The 19,769-nt window shown below is 34.9% G+C and overlaps 1 protein-coding gene across 3 annotated transcripts in view; it reads left to right on the top strand.

The window, feature by feature from the left end:
- Positions 1-19,769, top strand: part of LOC105486308 (tet methylcytosine dioxygenase 2) — a 131,515-nt gene that overhangs the window by 19,463 nt on the left and 92,283 nt on the right. Inside the window, exons 2-3 of one of the 3 annotated variants that reach the window (XM_011749145.3) lie at positions 5,470-5,582; positions 19,109-19,247. The exons of 1 other annotated variant lie outside the window; for it this stretch is intronic. The gene's annotated coding sequence lies outside the window, so the exon portion shown is untranslated. The remainder of the gene's footprint in view (positions 1-5,469; positions 5,583-19,108; positions 19,248-19,769) is intronic. One more of the 3 variants, XM_011749143.3, reaches the window with a different exon arrangement.

Genomic DNA, 19,769 nt, shown 5'->3' with positions numbered 1-19,769 from the left:
GATTTTCCTGTAAGCATTCCAGTTTTCTTGAAATTTTTAATTGCATTTTTTGTTCTTGTTGACAGAAGAAACATTTTCATCATATCACAATGATTTTTTCAGATTTCTTAATTATACCATTTGATGAATGAAATACACTTTCTTCTTGAAGTCTGATTTTTCTGTTCTAATTTAGAGTTTCTTCTCATTTTTCTCCCGGCTATGTCTATTATTGCTTTAGTCTCATGTCTTTGTATTTGATTATTATTTTTCTTTTTACTACTGTTTTTCTTCTTAAAAAAAAAAAGGTTTTTACAAATATTGTGCTGAGTCCTTACATGTTCAAAATACCTTTTATTTTTCCTCATAGTGCATTCATAAATTATTGTGATTAGAACCGTAAGTTCAAAGTAATTTTCTCTCAGAACTTGGGAAACATTGGTACATTGTTACCTTTCATCTAGTATTGCTTATGAGATAGATATCTGATGCCAATCTGATTCTGTCTTTCTTAGATAACTTTTTTCCCTATTCACACGTTTATTAGGATCTTTATCTTTTCACTTCTGAAATTTCTCCAGATATGGCTCTGTTAAAATGTATTCTTCTCAGGACTTCATGATTCTGTACAATCTGGAAACAACTGTCTTTATTTAGCTTTAGGTACTTTTCTTCCATTGTACCTTTGATCATTTCTTCTTTTTTTCTCCCTATCTTTATGAAACTCATGTTAATGGTGCATTGGAACTTGTGAACTGATTTTTCTTATTTATTAAGTTCCCTCACATATTTTTAATCTGTTTATCTCTGAATATTTTATTTTCTCAACTTTTGATATTTTTGTTAGTTGAAATTTAATTCCCAAAAAGTCAATTTTCTATTCTCTGATTGTTTCTTTTTAATGGTAGCCTATTTTGTGGCTGAAATCCTATAAAATGTATTAAATTTTGTGGGAAAATTAGGCAAACAAAGAAAATTAAATTTTACCTAACTATATCTGAAAACAATACAACTAAAATTAAGAAAAGTGCATATATGTGTACACGTATACGTATGTGTATATAGGTGTACACATATGCTACGTATACATGTAGTATATGTAGTATATGTACATGTAATATATGTAGTATGTATATATGTATATACACATGTATATCTATATACATGTATATGTACAAATACAACATGTATATAATAGTTTCACTGTACTTTATTTGCTCCCCTTTTAAAAATAATACTGCTGGAGTTCATGATTGACTAATTTTCAGAACTTGGTGTGTGTGGTTGTTTATTAAGCCCTCAATATTCCCATATAATGCTTTAGTATTATAGTGCCCAGGCAGAGTCGACTGTGCTAATAGTCCTAGCAGTAGAGGTTCATCCTGTACAGATCTAAGGTGTAACTATTTTCATTTCTGGGCCCTTGAAGATACTTTGCTAGTCTTCATATCTGTTACCTATCTTGCTGTTCAATAATAGGTAATAGAAAAGAGATAAAACTTAAATGTCATCATTTTCCACTGCTTAGCAATCTTTAAAAATAAATGTGAAACCCAAAAGGACATAATCTTGCCTAGCTTTAAGGAATGAAGGAAACACTAGAAACAACAGAGAGAAAAGGAATAACCAATCCTCCAACACGTTCTATTGACTCTACCTGTATAGTCAAGATCTGACTACTTCACACCATTTCACCAATTTCCATCTCTGTTCAAACCACCTTCATGTGTTACTTTGAAAAGTGCAGTTTCCCTGTCGTGGGTTTCCCTGTTTCTAGCTTTGCTCCCCCTTCTTACCTCACTGTGGGTTTTTACCCAAACAAAAATTCAAGTGATCATTTAAAAATTAAGTCAGGTCATGCCTCTCCTCTGCTTAAAACCATTAATGGGTCTCTGTTTCACTGAGAATATAAGCCAAAGCCCTTTTCATGACCCACCAGTCCTTGGCTGCTATTTGTGTTTCTGATTCCATTTCTTGCCACTACTGTCCCTCATTCTATTCTAATTTCCTTGGTTTTCTTGCTGTCCTGGCAACAAGAAGAGCATCCTTTTTCCTCTAGGCCTTTACACTTGCTGTTCCCTCCTCTTGGAGCACCCTTCCTTCAGAGAGCCACAGGTATTGCTTCTATCTTTCCTTCTAAAATCTCCTTGAGTGTTACTTTTTCAGAGATAAATTCCCTAACCATTCTGTCTAACAGAACTATCACTCTTGACCTTGCCTTATTTTCTCTCTCTCTTTTTTTAATTTTATTTTTTTATTTCCATAGGTTATTGGGGAATAGGTGGTGTTTGGTTACATGGGTAAGTTCTTTAGTGGTGATTTGTGAGATCTTGGTGCACCTATCACCTGAGCAGTATACACTTCACCCTACTTGTAGTCTTTTATTCCTCACCCCCTTCCCACCCTTTTCCCCTGAGTCCCCAGAGTCTATTGTGTCATTCTTATGCCTTTGCATCCTCATAGCTTAGCTCCCACTTATGAGTGAGAACATACGATGTTTGATTTTCTATTCCTGAGTTACTTCACTTAGAATAATAGTCTCCAATCTTATCCAGGTCATTGCAAATGCCATTAATTCATTCATTTTTATGGCTGAGTAGTATTCCATCATATAAATATACCACAGTTTCTTCATCTACTCACTGATTGACGAGCATCTGGGTTGGTTCCATATTTTTGCAGTTGTGAATGGTGCTGCTATAACCATGTGTGTGAAAGTATCTTTTTCATATAATGACTTTTTTCCTCTGGGTAGATACCCAGTAGTGGGATTGCTGGATCAAATGGTAGTTGTACTTTTAGTTCTTTAAGGAATCTCCAAACTGTTTTCCATAGTGGCTGTACTAGTTTACATTCCCACCAGCAGTGTAGAAGTGTTCTCTCTTCACCAAATCTATGCCAACATCTACTGTTTTTTGATTTTTTAATTATGGCCATTCTTGCAGGAATAAAGTATCGCATTGTGGTTTTGATTTGTATTTCCCTGATCATTTGTGATATTGAGCATTTTTTTTCAATATGTTTGTTGGTCATTTGTATGTCTTCTTTTCAGAATTGTCTATTCATGTCCTTATCCCACTTTTTGATAGGATTGTTTGTTTTTTTCTTGCTAATTTGTTGGAGTTCCTTGTAGATTCTGGATATTAGTCCTTTGCCAGATGTGTAGATGGTGAAGATTTTCTCCCACTCTGTGGGTTGTCTGTTTACTCTGCTGACTGTTCCTATTGCTGTGCAGAGGCTCTTTTGTTTAATTAAGGCTCACCTATTTATCTTTGTTTTTGTTGCATTTGCTTTTGGGTTCTTTGTCATGAAGTCTTTGCCTAAGCCAATGTCTAGAAGGGTTTTTCTGATGTTATCTTCTAGAATTTTTATAGTTTCAGGTCATAGATTTACGTTTTTGATCCATCTTGAGTTGATTTTTACATAAGGTGAGAGATGAGGATCTAGTTTCATTCTTCTACATGTGGCTTACCAGCTATCCCAGCACCATTTGTTGAATAGGGTGTCCTTTCCCCATTAATTTATGTTTTTGTTTGCTTTGTCAAAGATCAGTTGGCTGTAATTTTATGGGTTTCTTTCTTGGTTCTCTGTCCTGTTCCATTGGTCTATGTACCTATTTTTATACCAGTACCATGCTGTTTTGGTGACTATGGCCTTCTAGTATAAAGCCAGGTAAGGTGATTCCACCCAATTTGTTCTTTGTGCTTAGTTTCGCTTTGGCTATGTGGGTTCTTTTTTGTTTTCATATGAATTTTAGAATTGTTTTTCCAATTCTATGAAGAATGATGGTGGTATTTTGATGGGAATTGCATAGTTTATCAACCCTTGGCAAAATGTTTCTGCTTTTCTTAAGACATTTTTATTGTCTGCTGTCCCCAGTAGATGTGAGTACTATGAAATGAGGAACATTGTTTGGGTCACTGACATGTAGCGTCAGCATACCAAACAGTGGCTAGCACATGGTGGGCACTCAATAAATATTTGTGGAAAGTTGGAGTGAATGAAAATGGTTTCTAAAATGGCAATGACTGTAGTCCCAGCTACTCGGAAGGCTGAGGCAGGAAGATTGATCCTCAAAGTTTGGGGCTGTAGTGCACAATGATTGTGCCTGTGAATAGCTACTGCACTCTAGCCTGGTCAACACAGTGAGAACCCATCTCTTTTAAAAAATGATAATGAAATAATCTTATTTTTACTGCTTTTTTCTTTAAGGCTGCCAGTGTTGTCTTGTCTTTACTGATTTCTCCTCATTGGAAATTGAAGATAGATAAAATATCCATTGATTATTTATAGGTAAAATTAGGCTTTTGGATCCATGAGGTATAGCTGAGACAATCTTCCAGGAGCTTCTGGAGCCAAGGAAACACTGGTCACTAAAATACCATTTATATTGGCAACTACTCTTTTTTGATGCTAGTGTTTCAATTACATTGTGTGTTTACAAACCTGTTGTGGCTACTTCAAAATATAAACATGATGTGCGACACTACTTGTTAGTTTTGAATAACTGATTTATAAATAGACTTAGGGTGTGCAAGCCTCCTGCAAGATGAGCACTGCCTGTGTTCTTCCTTCTGCTTCCTTTATTTCAGTTGTGTGTCTACTAACTTCCTCCTCTTTCTGCACTAGGAGAAATTGCACTGTTTCCGATATCTTTAACATCTGCTATCATGATGAGAAAATATCTTTTCTGGGTTTGAAATACCTTCTTCATTCATTTTTTTAAATGGCGGAAATAAATTCAGAGTGTTTTGAGCTCAGTTTTCTTCCTGCTGTTATTGCTGGCTCAAAATCCAGGAGAATTTCAATGTTATTTCTGAGCTCCATGATGGGAGTTCCATTTCTGTTTTATTCAAAGTGTTATCCCCAGTGTCTAGCACAGTGCGTGGCACATTATAAGCCTGTAATGTTTATTTAGTGGATGTAGACCAGTACTATTAAAGAATTCTCATTCCAAAGATTTAGTGGCATGAAAAAATGATACTGATTAATGCTCTGCTCCATGCTAAGAAAATGAAGTGCAAATTGTTACAGTAGTTCTTTATTTTGTTTCCAAGTATAGGGAACTTTCTGAAATTAGAGAAGCATTGATTAATGAGTTTTAATATATGTTATTGATCGAAATAATATGTAATCATATAACCAAATAAGATAAAACAAGCCAGTAGTTCCTCATTCATCTTTTGTTCTTTAAAAAATGACAGGAAGATTAGAATAAGACAAAAAATTAGAGGTTAAAACAGTTTTCTTCGAACCATCAGTGTAACTTTCTTCTGTAATCCTTAAATTCTGTATTGGTGCTACCAAGATGCAACTCTTGAGCTACAACTGCCTCTTTATAAAGGATGATGTTCCCTGCTGCCTGTGTAATGATTGCCCATTTACAGTCAAATGAACAATACAGTACCTGGGATGGTGAAGAAGGTGAAGCAACAACTTTAAAATAGCTGTGGGTAAACCTACAGAAACAGACTATTCTCTTTCTTCCAGATTGCATTATTCATTTTCATACGCCTGCCTTTATCTGCTCTGGAAGCCTATTTCCTAATCTTCCGAGACTTATCATCACCTTCATATGTCCATAGCATGCATTTCTCGGACAGGTAAGATAGAATTGGTATATATTTGGTATAGCAAAAAGTCATGGTTGTCTTTAGATTATATATTTGGTGTTTTGTGTGATACTGGGCAGAAAGCCTACTGTTTCTTCATCTATAAAATGAAGGACCTGGGCAAGATAAAATTTTGTGAAATTTCACTGAACTTTGAGCTCAGCAAAGTAGATGTGTGTGTGTGTGTGTACATGCATGTGTGTTCGTGTATGTCTATTTGCAATGCATCACAGACCTTAAATAAATACACTTGACCCTTGAATAACATGGAAGTTAAGAGCACCAACCCCCTGCACTGTCAAAAACCCACATGTAATTTTTGACTACCCATAAACTTAACTACTAATAGCCTGCTCTTGACTGGAAGCCCTGCTGATAACACACACAGTTGACTAACATGTATTTTCTATGATATGTATTATGTACTATATTCTTACAATAAACTGAGCTAGAGAAAAGAAACTGTTATTAAGAAAATCACAAGGTAATGAAAATCTATTTACTATTTATTAAGTGGAAGTAGATAATCATAAAGGTCTTCATCCTTTGTTGTTTTCATCTTGAGTATGCTGAGGAAGAGGAGGAAAAGGATGGGTTGGTCTTGCTGTTCCAGGGGTGGCAGAAGTGGAAGAAAATTCACATATAAGCAGCCCATGCAGTTCAAACCTGTATTGTTTAAGGTCAACACTATTTGTTAACGTTGCATTTTGTAAGTGACCTTGTTTTTTTTTTTTTTTTTCAATGAAAAAGAATAGTGTTCCATTCAAATGCCTGTATGTTTATGAGAAACATTTCAGAACTATGAAAGTTGAATTCAAGGTTTCTCTTGCAGATTGTTTGTATACTTTCTGTAATACAGAAAGTATTGTAATGTACATGTAATGTAATATAGAAAGTATATGTAATTTTGTCATATAATGAGAATACTAATGGTCTTAAGACTTGAAACTGATTAACTGATAAACTCTTTACGCAACTTAAAAAAAATATTTCGGCGAGGAAAGAGTATTCATCATAAGTATTCTAGTAGATGACATACTTTTGGTAATAAAATTGATATGGGCAGTTAACAGCATTTTCCAAGTTGGCTGTGCTGCTACTCTCTTATTATACAATGATACTATTTTTCAGAGCAGAAAGCAAATTAGTTTTATTTTTATAAACCAAATTTTAAATATCCCTTTAGAGAATAGAACATATGAAAAAGTATCTGCTTCTCAGACCTCTCAACAATATAAATTTTCTTCTTAAGAGGAAATTTATTCCTGCATGCCAACACAAAGGATAAAAAATTTACCTGTCCTTAGTTTCTAAGAGGAAAATGTGCATAAAATTTCCATCCACTGTGTGCCAGTTACCAAAATAAGTTCGTAGACTAATCTTTTAAGAAAAACTCAATCTTGGTTAGGCGTGGTGGCTCACGCCTGTAATCGCAGCACTTTGCGAGGCCGAGGTGGGCAGATCACAAGCTCAGGAGTTTGAGACCAGCCTAATCAGTATGGTGAAACGCTGTCTCTACTGAAAATACAAAAAAAAAAAAAAATTAGCTGGGCATGGTGGTGCGCACCTGTATTCCCAGCTACTTGGGAGGCTGAGGCAGGAAAATGGCTTGAACCCAGGAGGCGGAGGTTGCAGTGAGCTGAGATTGCACCACTGCACTCCAGCCTGGGCAAAAGAGGGAGACTCTGTCTCAAACAAACAAAAAAGACTCAATCTTACTAAAAATCTGCAAATAAGAATGAGTCATTTTAGTCAGTAAAGGAAATAAAGAAATTCTAGTTTTGAAAATGACGTAATTTGCTACAAGAATGCAAAGGTGATGACATGAGGAGAAAAGGGATTTGCTGATTTGTTTTCTCTACTACTTAGCAAATGCAGACCAAGAACTCATTTATTCAAATATTACATGGTAAATTACAACATTTATTAAATTAGGCTCATATTCTTAGGATTCCTGTTAAAAAAGTGACATATAAACAAGATTATAATCTAATGGAGATTAATATTGGTTGAGAAAAATCTTGAGACTTCTTGAAGACTTCAATTTAATAAAATATTGACTTAGGTAGATATATGTGAGGAAATATATGCATGCAAAAATGTTGTATATATTTCTTAAAAGAGTAGGTAGCAATGACTTCAAAGAACCATAGCAGTCCCTATCAATATATATATTAACAAAACAATTATAAACATGAACTTAGTATGCTAATTATATTTCTACCCAAAGCCTCAATTTGTTCTATAGCTATACTGTTCATATATAAATAAAATTTTAGGGGTATCAGAGAGAGTTAGAAAAGAGCAAATACATGTATGAATTTCATAAGCCTACCCCTTATTTGATAGATCTTAAAAGATATTTTATCATTGTGTTCTTCTAAAGAAATGTATTTGTACATTGCAAAACAACCCTTTTCGAGAACTAGACTATGCTTACAGATTTTCTTGCCACTATTATTTCCTAAAATGTATTTGGAATAGGAGATCAATATTTTTCTGGGATGACATATGGTTAAAGTAAAAAACAAAACAAAACAAAACAAAAAACTTAAAAAAAAAATACTGAGACTTTGGGTTTCAACCTGGCATGTAAGGAGCTTAGAAGCCACCACTCCATCCTAACAATAAGTAAAAAGCTGAATAAATTGGAAAATTAACGACTCTTCTTAGATCTGTCAGAAAAATGAGATTATAGGGCAAACAACTGCATCAGATATTAGAGAAGCAGACAGGTAGATATAAAGAATCACAACTTACTGGGGCAAAAACCTACAAGGAAAATTTTTGTGGGAACGAGTGCCAGGTAGGAAAACTTGAACCGTAACTGAAAAATTGCTCAGTGTGGGCAGTTGTTCAGTGTGGGCAAGTCGGAGGGTTAAAAACTCCAGGAGGACTCAGTTATGGAAGGACCTGTATTTTTGTGAGTTTAACCTCTAGGAGTGTTCACAGTGAATACTGGAGAAAATTCCCTAAGGGGAGAAGAAAAGGAACCATCTTGAAATATGTCAGAGCATTTTGTTGGACTCAAGCCTGCCCTCAAGTGAAACTATTTTATCAGAGCCTAAACTTTTGGGATTTTATAAGAGCCTAACCTCCCAAAGGGAAGGGAAATACCTAAGTTCAGCCCCCTTTTAGCTTTCCACATAGAGAAGGAAAATATGTAAGTGTAGACAACTCAAACCATCCTGTCCATGTTAGGGAGCCTAGGGGAACTGAAAACACTGGTGAAGTTCATAGTCCATGGGTAGTTTCACCACAGAGTGAGACCAAATCATAAGGCTAAAGAATGCTTCCCTTTCCCACACATTTTGCTATCATATTACTAAAAGCCTATTTACAGCAGTTTCTTTTACTGAGTATATCATGTCTGTCATTCAACCAAAAAATTATAAGGCATGCTAAGAGGCAGGAAATGCAGTTCGAAGACACTGAATAAGCATCAGAAGCAGAATCAAATATGGCAGTGACATTGGAATTATCAGACCAGAAACTTTTTAAAAACTATGGTTAGTATGCTGAGGGATTTAAAAAAAATGACATACAAGAACAGATGAATAATGTAAATATGGAGATGGAAATTTTAGGAAAGAACCAAAGAGAAATGCCAAGTATCAAGCATAGTGTACAGAAATGATTAAAAATGCCTTTGATAGGCTCATAAGTAGATTGAACATAGCCGAAGAAAAAATCTTTGAAATAAAGATATAATAATAGGAACTTCAAAACTAAAATGCAAAGAGAAAAGAGACTGGGGGAAAAAAAACCCCAGAATATTCAAGAATTGCAAGGGAACTACAAAAGGTGTAATGTACATGTAATGGGCATACTAGAAAAAGAAAGGATTAGTCGCAATATTTGAAGCAATAGTGTGTGAAAATCTCCCCCAGTTAGTGTCAGACACCAAACTACTTCTCCAGAAAGCTCAGAGAACACCAGGCAGGATAAATGCCCCAAAACTGCACATGGGCATATTATATTCAAACTTTAGAAAATCAAAGATTTAAAAAAAAAAAATTGAAAGAATCCAGAAGGAAAAAACACCTATAGAGGAGCAAAAATAAGAATTTTATCTTACATATCCTCATAAACCATGCAAATAAGAGAGTAGAGTGAGACTTTGAAGATGTTGAAAGAAAAATCCAGCTGTTTACAATTCTGAACCTTGCAAAATTATCCATCAGAAGTTAAGAAATAAAGACTGTCTTAAAGAAACAAAATTTCAGGAATTTGTTGAAATTCAACAAATTGAATTTGGACACCCTTGAAAAAAATGTTTAAAGTTCTTTAGAGAGAGAGAAAATGATATAGGTTAGAAACTCAGATCCATGTAAGGAAAATAAAATTAGGGATATGGTAGTATTTCCCATCTTCATAAAGAAAATACACAATAACCTATAGCTTACATCATACTTAATTTTTAGAAACTCAAAGCTTTCCTGCTAAGATCGAGAACAAGATAAAGGTGTCTCCTCTTACCACTTTATTTCCTACTGGAAATGCTACCTAGTGCAATAAGACAAGGGAAAGAAAATGAAAAGCATACAGATTCAGGAGGAAGAAATCAAACTGTCTTTGTTCACAGATGTCAGTTGTTTATATAGAACATCCGAAGGATTAGAAAAAAAAAAAAAAAGCTGGAATTAGTAAGTGATTATTGTAAGGTTACAGAATACAAATTTAATATAAAGAAAGCCAACCACTTTCCTATATACCAGCAATAAACAAGTGTAATTTGAATTAAAAACACATTACCATTTACATTAGTACCCCAAGTAATGAAATACTTTTGTATAAATCTAACAAAATATATACATGATCTATATGAAGAAAACTACAAAAGTCTACTGAAAGATACCAGTGAACTAAAGAATGAAGAGATGTTACATGTTCATGGATAGGAAGGCTCAACATTGTCAAGATGTCAGTTCTTCCCAATTTGATCTATAGATTTAGTGCAATGCCATTAAAAAACACAGCATGATGTTTTATGGATATCAACAAAAGGATTCTAAAGTTTATATGGAGAGGCAAAAGAGCGGAATAGCCAACTCAGTGTTTAAGGAGAACAACAAAGTCAGAGGACTGACACTACCTGACTTGAAAGCTTACTAGAAAGCTCAGATAATCAATGTAGTGGGTACTGGTGAAAGAATATTCAAATAGACCAATGGAATAGAATAAAGAGCCCAAAGAAACCCATATAAATATAATCAAATGATCTTTGACAAAGGAGGAAAGGCAATACAATGGAGCAAAGATGGGCTTTCAACAAATAATGCTAGAAAAACTACTCATTCACATACAACAACAAAATTTTTTTAAATCCAAAATGAGTATAAACACAGATCTTATACCCTTTGCAAAAATTAACTTGAATCATAGACCTAATGTAAAATGCAGAACTGTAAAACTCCCAGAAGATAACATAGGAAAAAACCTAGATGACTTTGGTATGGCAGTGACATTTTTTAGATACAGCTCCAAAGGCACGATACATGAAGGAAATGATTGATAAGCTGGACTTAACTAAAATTTAAAACTTCTGCTCTTTGAAAGACAATATTAAGATAATGAGAAGACAAGCCACTTCTGCTCTGTGAAAGACAGTATTAAGAGAATGAGAAGACAAGCTACAGATGGAAAAATTATTTGCAAAAGATACTTCTAATAAAGGACTATTGTCCACAGTGTGCAAACAACTCTTACAACTCAACAATTTGAAAATGAACAACCCAACTTTAAAAATGAGCAAAAAACCTGAACAGACACCTCACCGAAGAAGATACACAAGTGTCAAGTAAGCATATGAAAAGATGTTAAACATCAAACGTCATTAGGGTATTGGAAATTAAAACAACAATGAGATACCACTATATACCTGTTAGAATGGCCAAAGTCAGAACACTGATGAAACCAAGTGCTGGTGAGAATGTGGAGCAACAGGAACCTTCATTCATTGCTAGTAAGAATTCAAAACGGTGTAGTCACTTTGGAAGACAATTTGGCAGTTTCTTACAAAACAAACATACTGTTACCGTATGATTCAGCAATAACTCTCCATGGTATGGACTTGAAAACTTATGTCCTGGCCAGGCATGGTAGCTCATGCCTGTAATTGCAGCACTTTGGGAGGCGGAGGCAGGTGGATCATTTGAGATCAGGAGTTACAAGACCAGCCTGGCCGTCATGGTGAAACCCCATCTCTACTAAAAATACAAAAAATTAGCTGGGCATGGCAGTGTGTGCCTGTAATCTCAGCTACTAGGGAGACTGAGACAGGAGAATCACTTGAACCCTGGAGGGGGAGGCTGCAGTGAGCTGAGATCGTGCCACTGCACTCCAGCCTGAGTGACAGAGCAGAACGCCATCTCAAAACAAAACAAAACAAAACAAAACAAAAAAAAGCAAAAACAAAACTTATATCCACATAAAAACCTGCATACATTGTTAACAGCATTAACAATGTAACATACACATTGTTAACATACAAAACTTGGATGCTATCAAGATATCTTTTAATATGTGAGTAGATAAATAAACTATGGTACTTCCAGATGAAAGAGTATTATTCAGCACTAAGAAATGAGCTATTAAGTCATAAAAAGACATGGATGAAACTTAAATGCATATTATAAAGTGAAAGATGCTAATCCGAAAAGGCTAAATACTGTATGATTCCAACCACATGACATTCTGGAAAAGTCAAAATTATGGAGACAGTAAAAAGAACAATGTTTTCCAGGATTTAGGAGGAGGGAGGAATGTATAGGCAAATTTTTAGAGCAATGAAATGGATCTATATAATAATACAGTGGTAGATTCATGTCATTGTACATTTGTCCAGAAACCTAGAATGTAATCACCAATAGTGAACCCTAATGTAAACTATGGGCTTTGGGTATCAAAATGCGTCATTGTAGGTTTATCAGTTGTAACAAATATACCACTCTGGTATGGGAGGTTGATAGTGGGGAAGGTTGTGGGTCTGTGGGGACAGGGGTATATGGGAACTTTCTACTGTTTTACTGTGAATCAACTTGACTATAAAGTTTATTAATGTTAAAAAATGTAGGCAATCTGAAAAAATGTTAATAAAAAAAAACTAGTTGAATGTATCAGTTCATTTTCACACTGCTATAAAGTACTGCCTGAGATTGAGTAATTTATAAAGGAAAGAGGTTTAATTGACTCACAGTTTAGCATGGCTGGGGAGGTCTCAGGAAACTTACGGTCATGGCAGAAGTCGACTTCACAAGGTGGCAGGAAGGAGAAATGAACACAGAAGCAACTACCAAACACTTATAAAACCATCAGATTTCATGAGAACTCACTATGATGAGAACAGCATGGGGGAAACCACCCCCAGGATCCAATTACTTCCACCTGGTCTCTCCCTTGACACATGGGGATTATAGAGATTATGGGGATTATAATTCAAGATGAGATTTGGGTGGGGACATAAAGCCTAACCATATCAGTGATAAAAGTATGTCTTTTCTTTTATCGGGTGCTATAGTGTTTCATTTTGAGTTGTCTTTTTGACCTCCATTTTCCAATTTGGGGTTAGGAAAAATAACTTCGTCTCCTTCTTAATTGACCCACAACCTTGTTTGCAATGAAGAATCAACACAAATCTTTCATTAAAAGAAGTAGGGGAGGTGATCGGGATATCCCTTAGAGTCCATGAGCATAATTCAGTTGCCTTCATTCAATGCCAATGATACTGCAAAGGCTACAAGGCAAATTCGTGTACCTACAGACAGACTCCATCCTTTTTCTCAAAGTATTCAAGATAAAAAATCTTGTTTAATTTTATGTGAGGATTTTTTTCACCATCCTCAAAAAATGAAAAATATCCTCTTCATTTGGGAAATGAGCGCTTATAATAGAAAGTAATTTGTAGTCAGCTGTTACACTTAGATGATTTGTGTCACCTCTGACATGCTTTTTGATAATGCATGACTTCATTCATGGCTCTAGGTGACCTGTGTACCCTGACCTGGCATAAACCTAGAGTATTAAGTCATTTCAGTGGCACATGTTTGAGGGAAGATTGACATCCCACTGGAAGACTATCTACAGTGAGATCCTCTAAAGCAGCTGCATTCCTAGTGAGGCATGATTAAGTTTATCCCACTATTAGGTTCTTCAGTATTACTTGTCTTGCCCAAGAGGAAAGTTTTTCTAGCATGCAGAGTATCTGGTTTTTAATGGCTACTGGGCTGAAATAAAATGTGTCTGCTAAGGGTTGTTCATTTGTCTGTCTCCCTGCTTTCACTGGTTTTTTCTTGGAGGTTGCAGTAGTTATGCCTTTCTGGTCAGCTGGCTGTTAACCTATCATAGAAATGACACTTTCACATCTCCAAGTGTAAGGAATTAGATGCTCCAGGCTTCACTTAGTTTCTCATCCAAAATCAATGACAAGACTTTCAGTATTGATTTCTCATGGCCTATGAACCTGAGTCAACTTGGCATGAAGGACTTTTCAGACAAGCTTCTTTAAACACAGAGTCAGTGGCTTCTTTTTGCCAAATTCTACTTTGCTCAGTGATAACATTAAAATGGTGATTTGATTCATTCCTGGTCTAAAAATACTTTCTCATATTCCAAAATCTTAATCATTAATACATGGAGGAAAATACAAATTCTTACATGCCTGTGCTTCTCTGATGTTGTAGATATATGAAATATATACAAATGTGTTTTACAATTATTGAGTTCTTTTAAATTTTATCTTTTTTGTTTTACTAGGAAGCAAAGTTATGTTTATTTCAGAGCTTATTTACTGCATTTAGAATCTTGTGACACTTAAAAATCTTTCTAAAATGTAAATATTCTCCATGATCTCCGTGGTCACAAACAGTATTTCACATTCTAATTGATATTGCCCTTTTATCTTTTTTTTTTTTCTTTTTTTTCTTGGAGGCAGTCTCACTCTGTTGCCCAGGCTGGGTTGCAGAGGCACGATCTTGGCTCACTGCAACCTCCACCTCCCGGGTTTAAGCAATTCTCCTGCCTCAGCCTCCTGAATAGCTGGAATTACAGGCACGTGCCACCACACCTGGCTCATTTTGTGTTTTGAGTAGACACAGGGTTTCACAATGTTGGCCAGACTGGTCTCGAACTCCTGACCTCAGGTGATCCACCCACTGCAGCCTCCCAAAGTGTTGGGATTACAGGTGTGAGCCACTGTGCCTGGCCCTTTTCTCATTCTTTTAACTCAGATCCTCAAATTTATCCCTCCATGTGAAGTTGCCTTCCCTAATTATGTACTGTCCTAGTTTAATCTTTATTCCTTGTTTGCCTCTATAAAACCAAGTTGAAAAATAGTCTCTGATTCTATAAATCATCACTCTTATGCTCATTTATATTTCTATCTCGAATATTTTAAAGCCTTTAACAAAGTTTCTACTATGCAGTCTCCCTTTCTAAGCTACGATCTGTATGCTTCTTGGCCATGTCTTTTATTATTGTGTGTGTTTGTCTTTGTGTGTGTCTGTATGGTAGTGGTTTGTAAATTCTCCATTTAGTCACAATATGCTTTTGGAGGATTTTCCTTCTCCTGGGAATTTCTTGATGATTTTTATTTTGTCATGTGATGAAGAATGTATGTCAAAGCACCATTGCAGAAATAGTGCTTTTCTATTTACTTGCACTCTTCCATCTTAGAAGAGCTGGTGATAGACAACCAACTCTTCTTTTATCTTGGTTTCTACAACACAGAGGTTGCTAAGCGACTTTAATCCCTTTTAACACAGGACAGTCAACAACAACAAATTCCTGCTTTCTTTAGATTCAGATATTTCACTTAGAAAATCTAGCAAATAAAAAAATGGTTTAAAACTTTGTATTAATGTGTAATTCTCTACAATCTCACATCTGCAACATTGCCCTAAATATTTTTTACTTATGCTGCTGTTTCTTGAGCATTGTGATATGCTTATTCATAAGCAGTCAACTTGTAAGTAGCAATAGTGTACCTGCCCCCTTCTAGGAAATTGAAGATGTGAAAATCCAGTTTAATATGATAATGACAGTTACTTTGACGAAAAATATGTCACAATTTGTTGTAAAAATACTCATTTGAATTTCTGATTCATTTATATCACCTTCCAACCTTAAGTATGATTGAATTTATAGCTTTTTATACTCCTTTATTTAGGGAGAAGTGTATTTAAATTATGTTATCTTGGTTATTACTTGAAAGTTCAACCTCATACCTTCATTTTTATATAATTTTAATATTATGAAAATATTTTATGTAATTTTATGTGTAATTCAAAAACATTTTTAAATATTGCATCTTTAAATTTTAATTTCTTTTATCAAATTTTCCCCATCATTTCTTCTCTAGCTACAGCCAAAGTTAATAGTTACATTTTTTTCCAGTGACAAATGGTAGATTTGCAAAGACTTGTAACAGTTGCTTAATACTTTTTTTTATCCCTTATTTAAGAATCATGCAAACAACTGGAGCTGATAGGCAGCAGGTGCACATGAGTGTGGCTGTGCTGATGGTTACTGAAAGATTTCCAAGGTAGCTAGTAATTCTGCTACTCTAAGCCACTATAGCTCCTTCCCCATTACTCCCTGGGTCTACCCACAATCCTGCAGCTAGAATAATAAATGGCATGTAGGTTCCTCTAGGATCCTCCTCCAGCACTATGTCCCATGCCTTGACATATGAGCTGTTAAATATTTTGATTATCACTCCTGTGTGGCAAGAGAGACATCTATTTGTCATAACTTGATGTTTACTAAACTGCTTTTAAGAATACCTTATGATAAAAGTAGACACTTGCAGTTTTGCAGAATGCATAGTTTGTTTTTAACAAACCAGGTAAATATAACTGCAGAGTTTTCCTGTATGTTTTGAAATATTTTAAAAAGTATTTTTTATTTGCCTTTCTATTAGAAGTAAAATTAGATAAAAATTTCCTTGTTTCAATTTTTAGATGAAAATTAGAGAATATTGTTAATGAAGGAATTTTTTTTAAAATAGTGGCTGATCAAATGTCAGCAATTTTATACTATAGTGTAAAATTGTATTTTGTAGTTGGCCATCCCATTAAGTGTTAGAATTTTTATAATTGATCTTTTGATATTTATATTGATGATATTAATGTAATGTCTTTAAACCTTAGCTCATGTAGGTCATGTGACTTAAAGCATCCTTAGATGATGATATTATTTGGGCTATAAATAATTTATAACATAAGTGATTTAAAAATTCATTCTTTCCATCCATTTTTAAGAAACTATAAGGTAGGGTTCATGTGTACCTAATACTTATCACCCAAAAATAGGAAAAATGAAATCCTTTTAAAAATACCTGGGTTAATGTTATAGATTGGAAGCAGTTTTTAAAATGCACTTAAAGTCTACCAGTTTATTGATCCTCAATCTATGTCTGTTTTAAATGGATGCAATTAGCAGTTCAATCTAAGAGAACCATGGTAGTAGACTCATTACTCCCAAGAAACCATTACATCATTTTGTAATATGAAATTACTAAATATAAGGAATAGAATATATATTGTAAAAATTCCTTTGGAATCAATAATAAGCATTGTGGCTATCAGTTATAGTTATATATTACAATGTAAAGGATATCCTTTTATAAACTTAATATCACACAAGTAGACTTAAATTAGAATAATTCCATTAATATAATTTTGCTTGTGTTTTTATACCTATTCATTTGTTCAATAACTCTTTTTCCTATATATATATTTTTATCTCAAATTCGATAGTATCTAAATCATGGAATGATGAAACCTTAAAGCTGGGTTGGAACAGAAATAATACAATTTAACATCTTACAGGCTCTCTAGTCCTCGGTTTCCTTAAGTGATCAGCTCAAGATCATGAAGTTATGGAGGATTAGAGTCAGAATTAGAACCTGAGATTAGTTTGTACTTTGTTAACTCTTCTACAGCCTACCCCCTTAGTTTGCCTATGGGTTTCTGGAAGTTACAAGAGAGACATTCTGAGATTCAGCTAAAAACCTAGCTCCCAATATAATTAATTGTCCTGCAATCAGCCACACAAATACAATTACAAATACTTGAAGTTCTTTGTGTGAAGAAAAAGAAAATGACTAATAAAGCATTCAAATCAATGCAAGTTACCTTTCTTTGCCCCTTTCTTCCCCTTTCACTCCTTTCTTCTCTTATAGTACTTGAAATTTCTAGTGGGGATCTCTAAAATGCCTGAATGTTAGGAATGGTAAGTGTATTGTAGAGAATTATATTTTCTATTTTAGTGGATGAAAAATAAACCATACCCTTAAGAAGCTTTTCAAAGTAAAGATTTTGAGCACACCCTTCATTGGCCCAGTCTCTGACCAGTGAGGTCAAGTATTAGCAAGTGTCAGAATGTCATGTAAAAGTTTGTGTTTCAGATGCGGAATTTCTTTTGCTTTTTGTGTGTGATGTTTACACGGTATTTTCTTCTGATGTGTTTCCATCTTGGTTTTTAAAAATAACTATTATTTTAAAAAATATTCCCTCATAACTTCTTTTATTTTTGGCAACTATATAAATTGATCTGATAATCTATACACAATGCCTTGTGACTTTATACTTGTACCTCTCATGTTCCAGGGTTTGGTTCTTAAATAATAACTTTGTGTAATGGAAATACTATGTTAAATAGTTTATAACTGGTGGTTGATATTTCAGCCTTGTTTGGCAATTGTAGTTATATAAAGACTGTTGATTAGAAACAATCTCATATGGTGTATACTTGTTTTTATCTTCATGGAATTTGTTCTGCAAACACTTTCTGAGATCTTCACTGGGAGCCACCACTTTGTCTATGTTAGGAGGAGCAGGAAGTGAATACATTTAAGGTCTTTAATTTTCTTCTTAAAACTTTGACTACCGTAGTGGTTTTTTAAAATGTTAACAGGAGAATAGCCATCACTGCCAAGTAGCTGACATTCTGAAATAGCACTTCCCTTTAGGCACTGTACAGTTGGGATCATTTACTTGCAGAGAGAGATGTGTGTGTGTATGTGTGTGTGTATGTATGTATGTGTGTACACATGTGTATAAGAATAGGAGAACTACTTTGTGGGCATATCCTGCTGAAGTGAGTAACGTGCTGTTTAGTGAACTCCAGTCTGACCCCATTTAAACCTGGAGGAGAATCACATCAAGCAGAGAAGCAGCCAAGGCAGCATTTCAACAGGAAGGAAACATCTATTACTGGGGCTTTGAAGAAACATGCCATGAAGGTGTACTAATATCACAAAGGGAAGGGAAGGACTAAATCCAGCATGATAAACAAAGTCCCTTGTTTTTAACGGAAGCGTTTGATGATGTTTGATCAGTGGTGGATCTATCTCTTGAAAGGAAAATGCATATAAAACCCAAATGGAGGATTCCTATGTAAGGTGCCTAGCTTGTAATGATATATTCATGTTTATAGGTAGAGTGGTTTTTAGAGAAGAGGTTGGTTTTTTTTTTTTCATTTTTCATCTTTCAGAAAGAAAACTTGTCTGTTTCTAGGCTTTGAAATACAGAATTACTTACCTTTCACCAAAATGAAATGTTTCATTGAATCTCCTACAAGCTTGTGGAGGGCATGAAGCGTGTTGAATAAGAGCACAGGCTCTGGAGGCCCTGCCACCTGCAAAGGTGTGCTAAGGTAAACAATTGATAGTATTTTGAAAATTAAATGACTTAGAATGCATTCAATAAATTTTAGCTATTGTCTTGTTTTTTCTAAATCTATTTGGAAAATATTGCAGATAAAGTATATAATACCTTTCTAAAACACAGTGAGGCTGGGCGCGGTGGCTCACGCCTGTAATCCCAACACTTTGGGAGGCCGAGGCGGGCGGATCATGAGGTCAGGAGATCGAGACCATCCTGGCTAACATGGTGAAATCCCATCTCTACTAAAAATACAAAACTTAGTTGGGCGTGGTGGCGGGCACCTGTAGTCCCAGCTAGTCAGGAGGCTGAGGCAGGAGAATGGCATGAACGGGGAGGCGGAGCTTGCAATGAGCCAAGATCATACCACTGCACTCCAGCCAGGGGGACAGAGCGAGACTCTGTCTCAAAAAATAAATAAATAAATAAATAAATAAATAAATAAATAAATAAATAATAAAAATAAAACAGTGAATAGTTTATAAAGATAAAATAGAATAGGCTTCAATTTAGG

This window comes from Macaca nemestrina, chromosome 3 (assembly GCF_043159975.1).
Source record: "Macaca nemestrina isolate mMacNem1 chromosome 3, mMacNem.hap1, whole genome shotgun sequence".
Taxonomy (NCBI): Eukaryota; Metazoa; Chordata; class Mammalia; order Primates; family Cercopithecidae; genus Macaca; species Macaca nemestrina.
The sequence above is the reverse complement of the archived record's forward strand: the minus strand, read 5'-3'. Positions and strand labels throughout refer to the sequence as shown.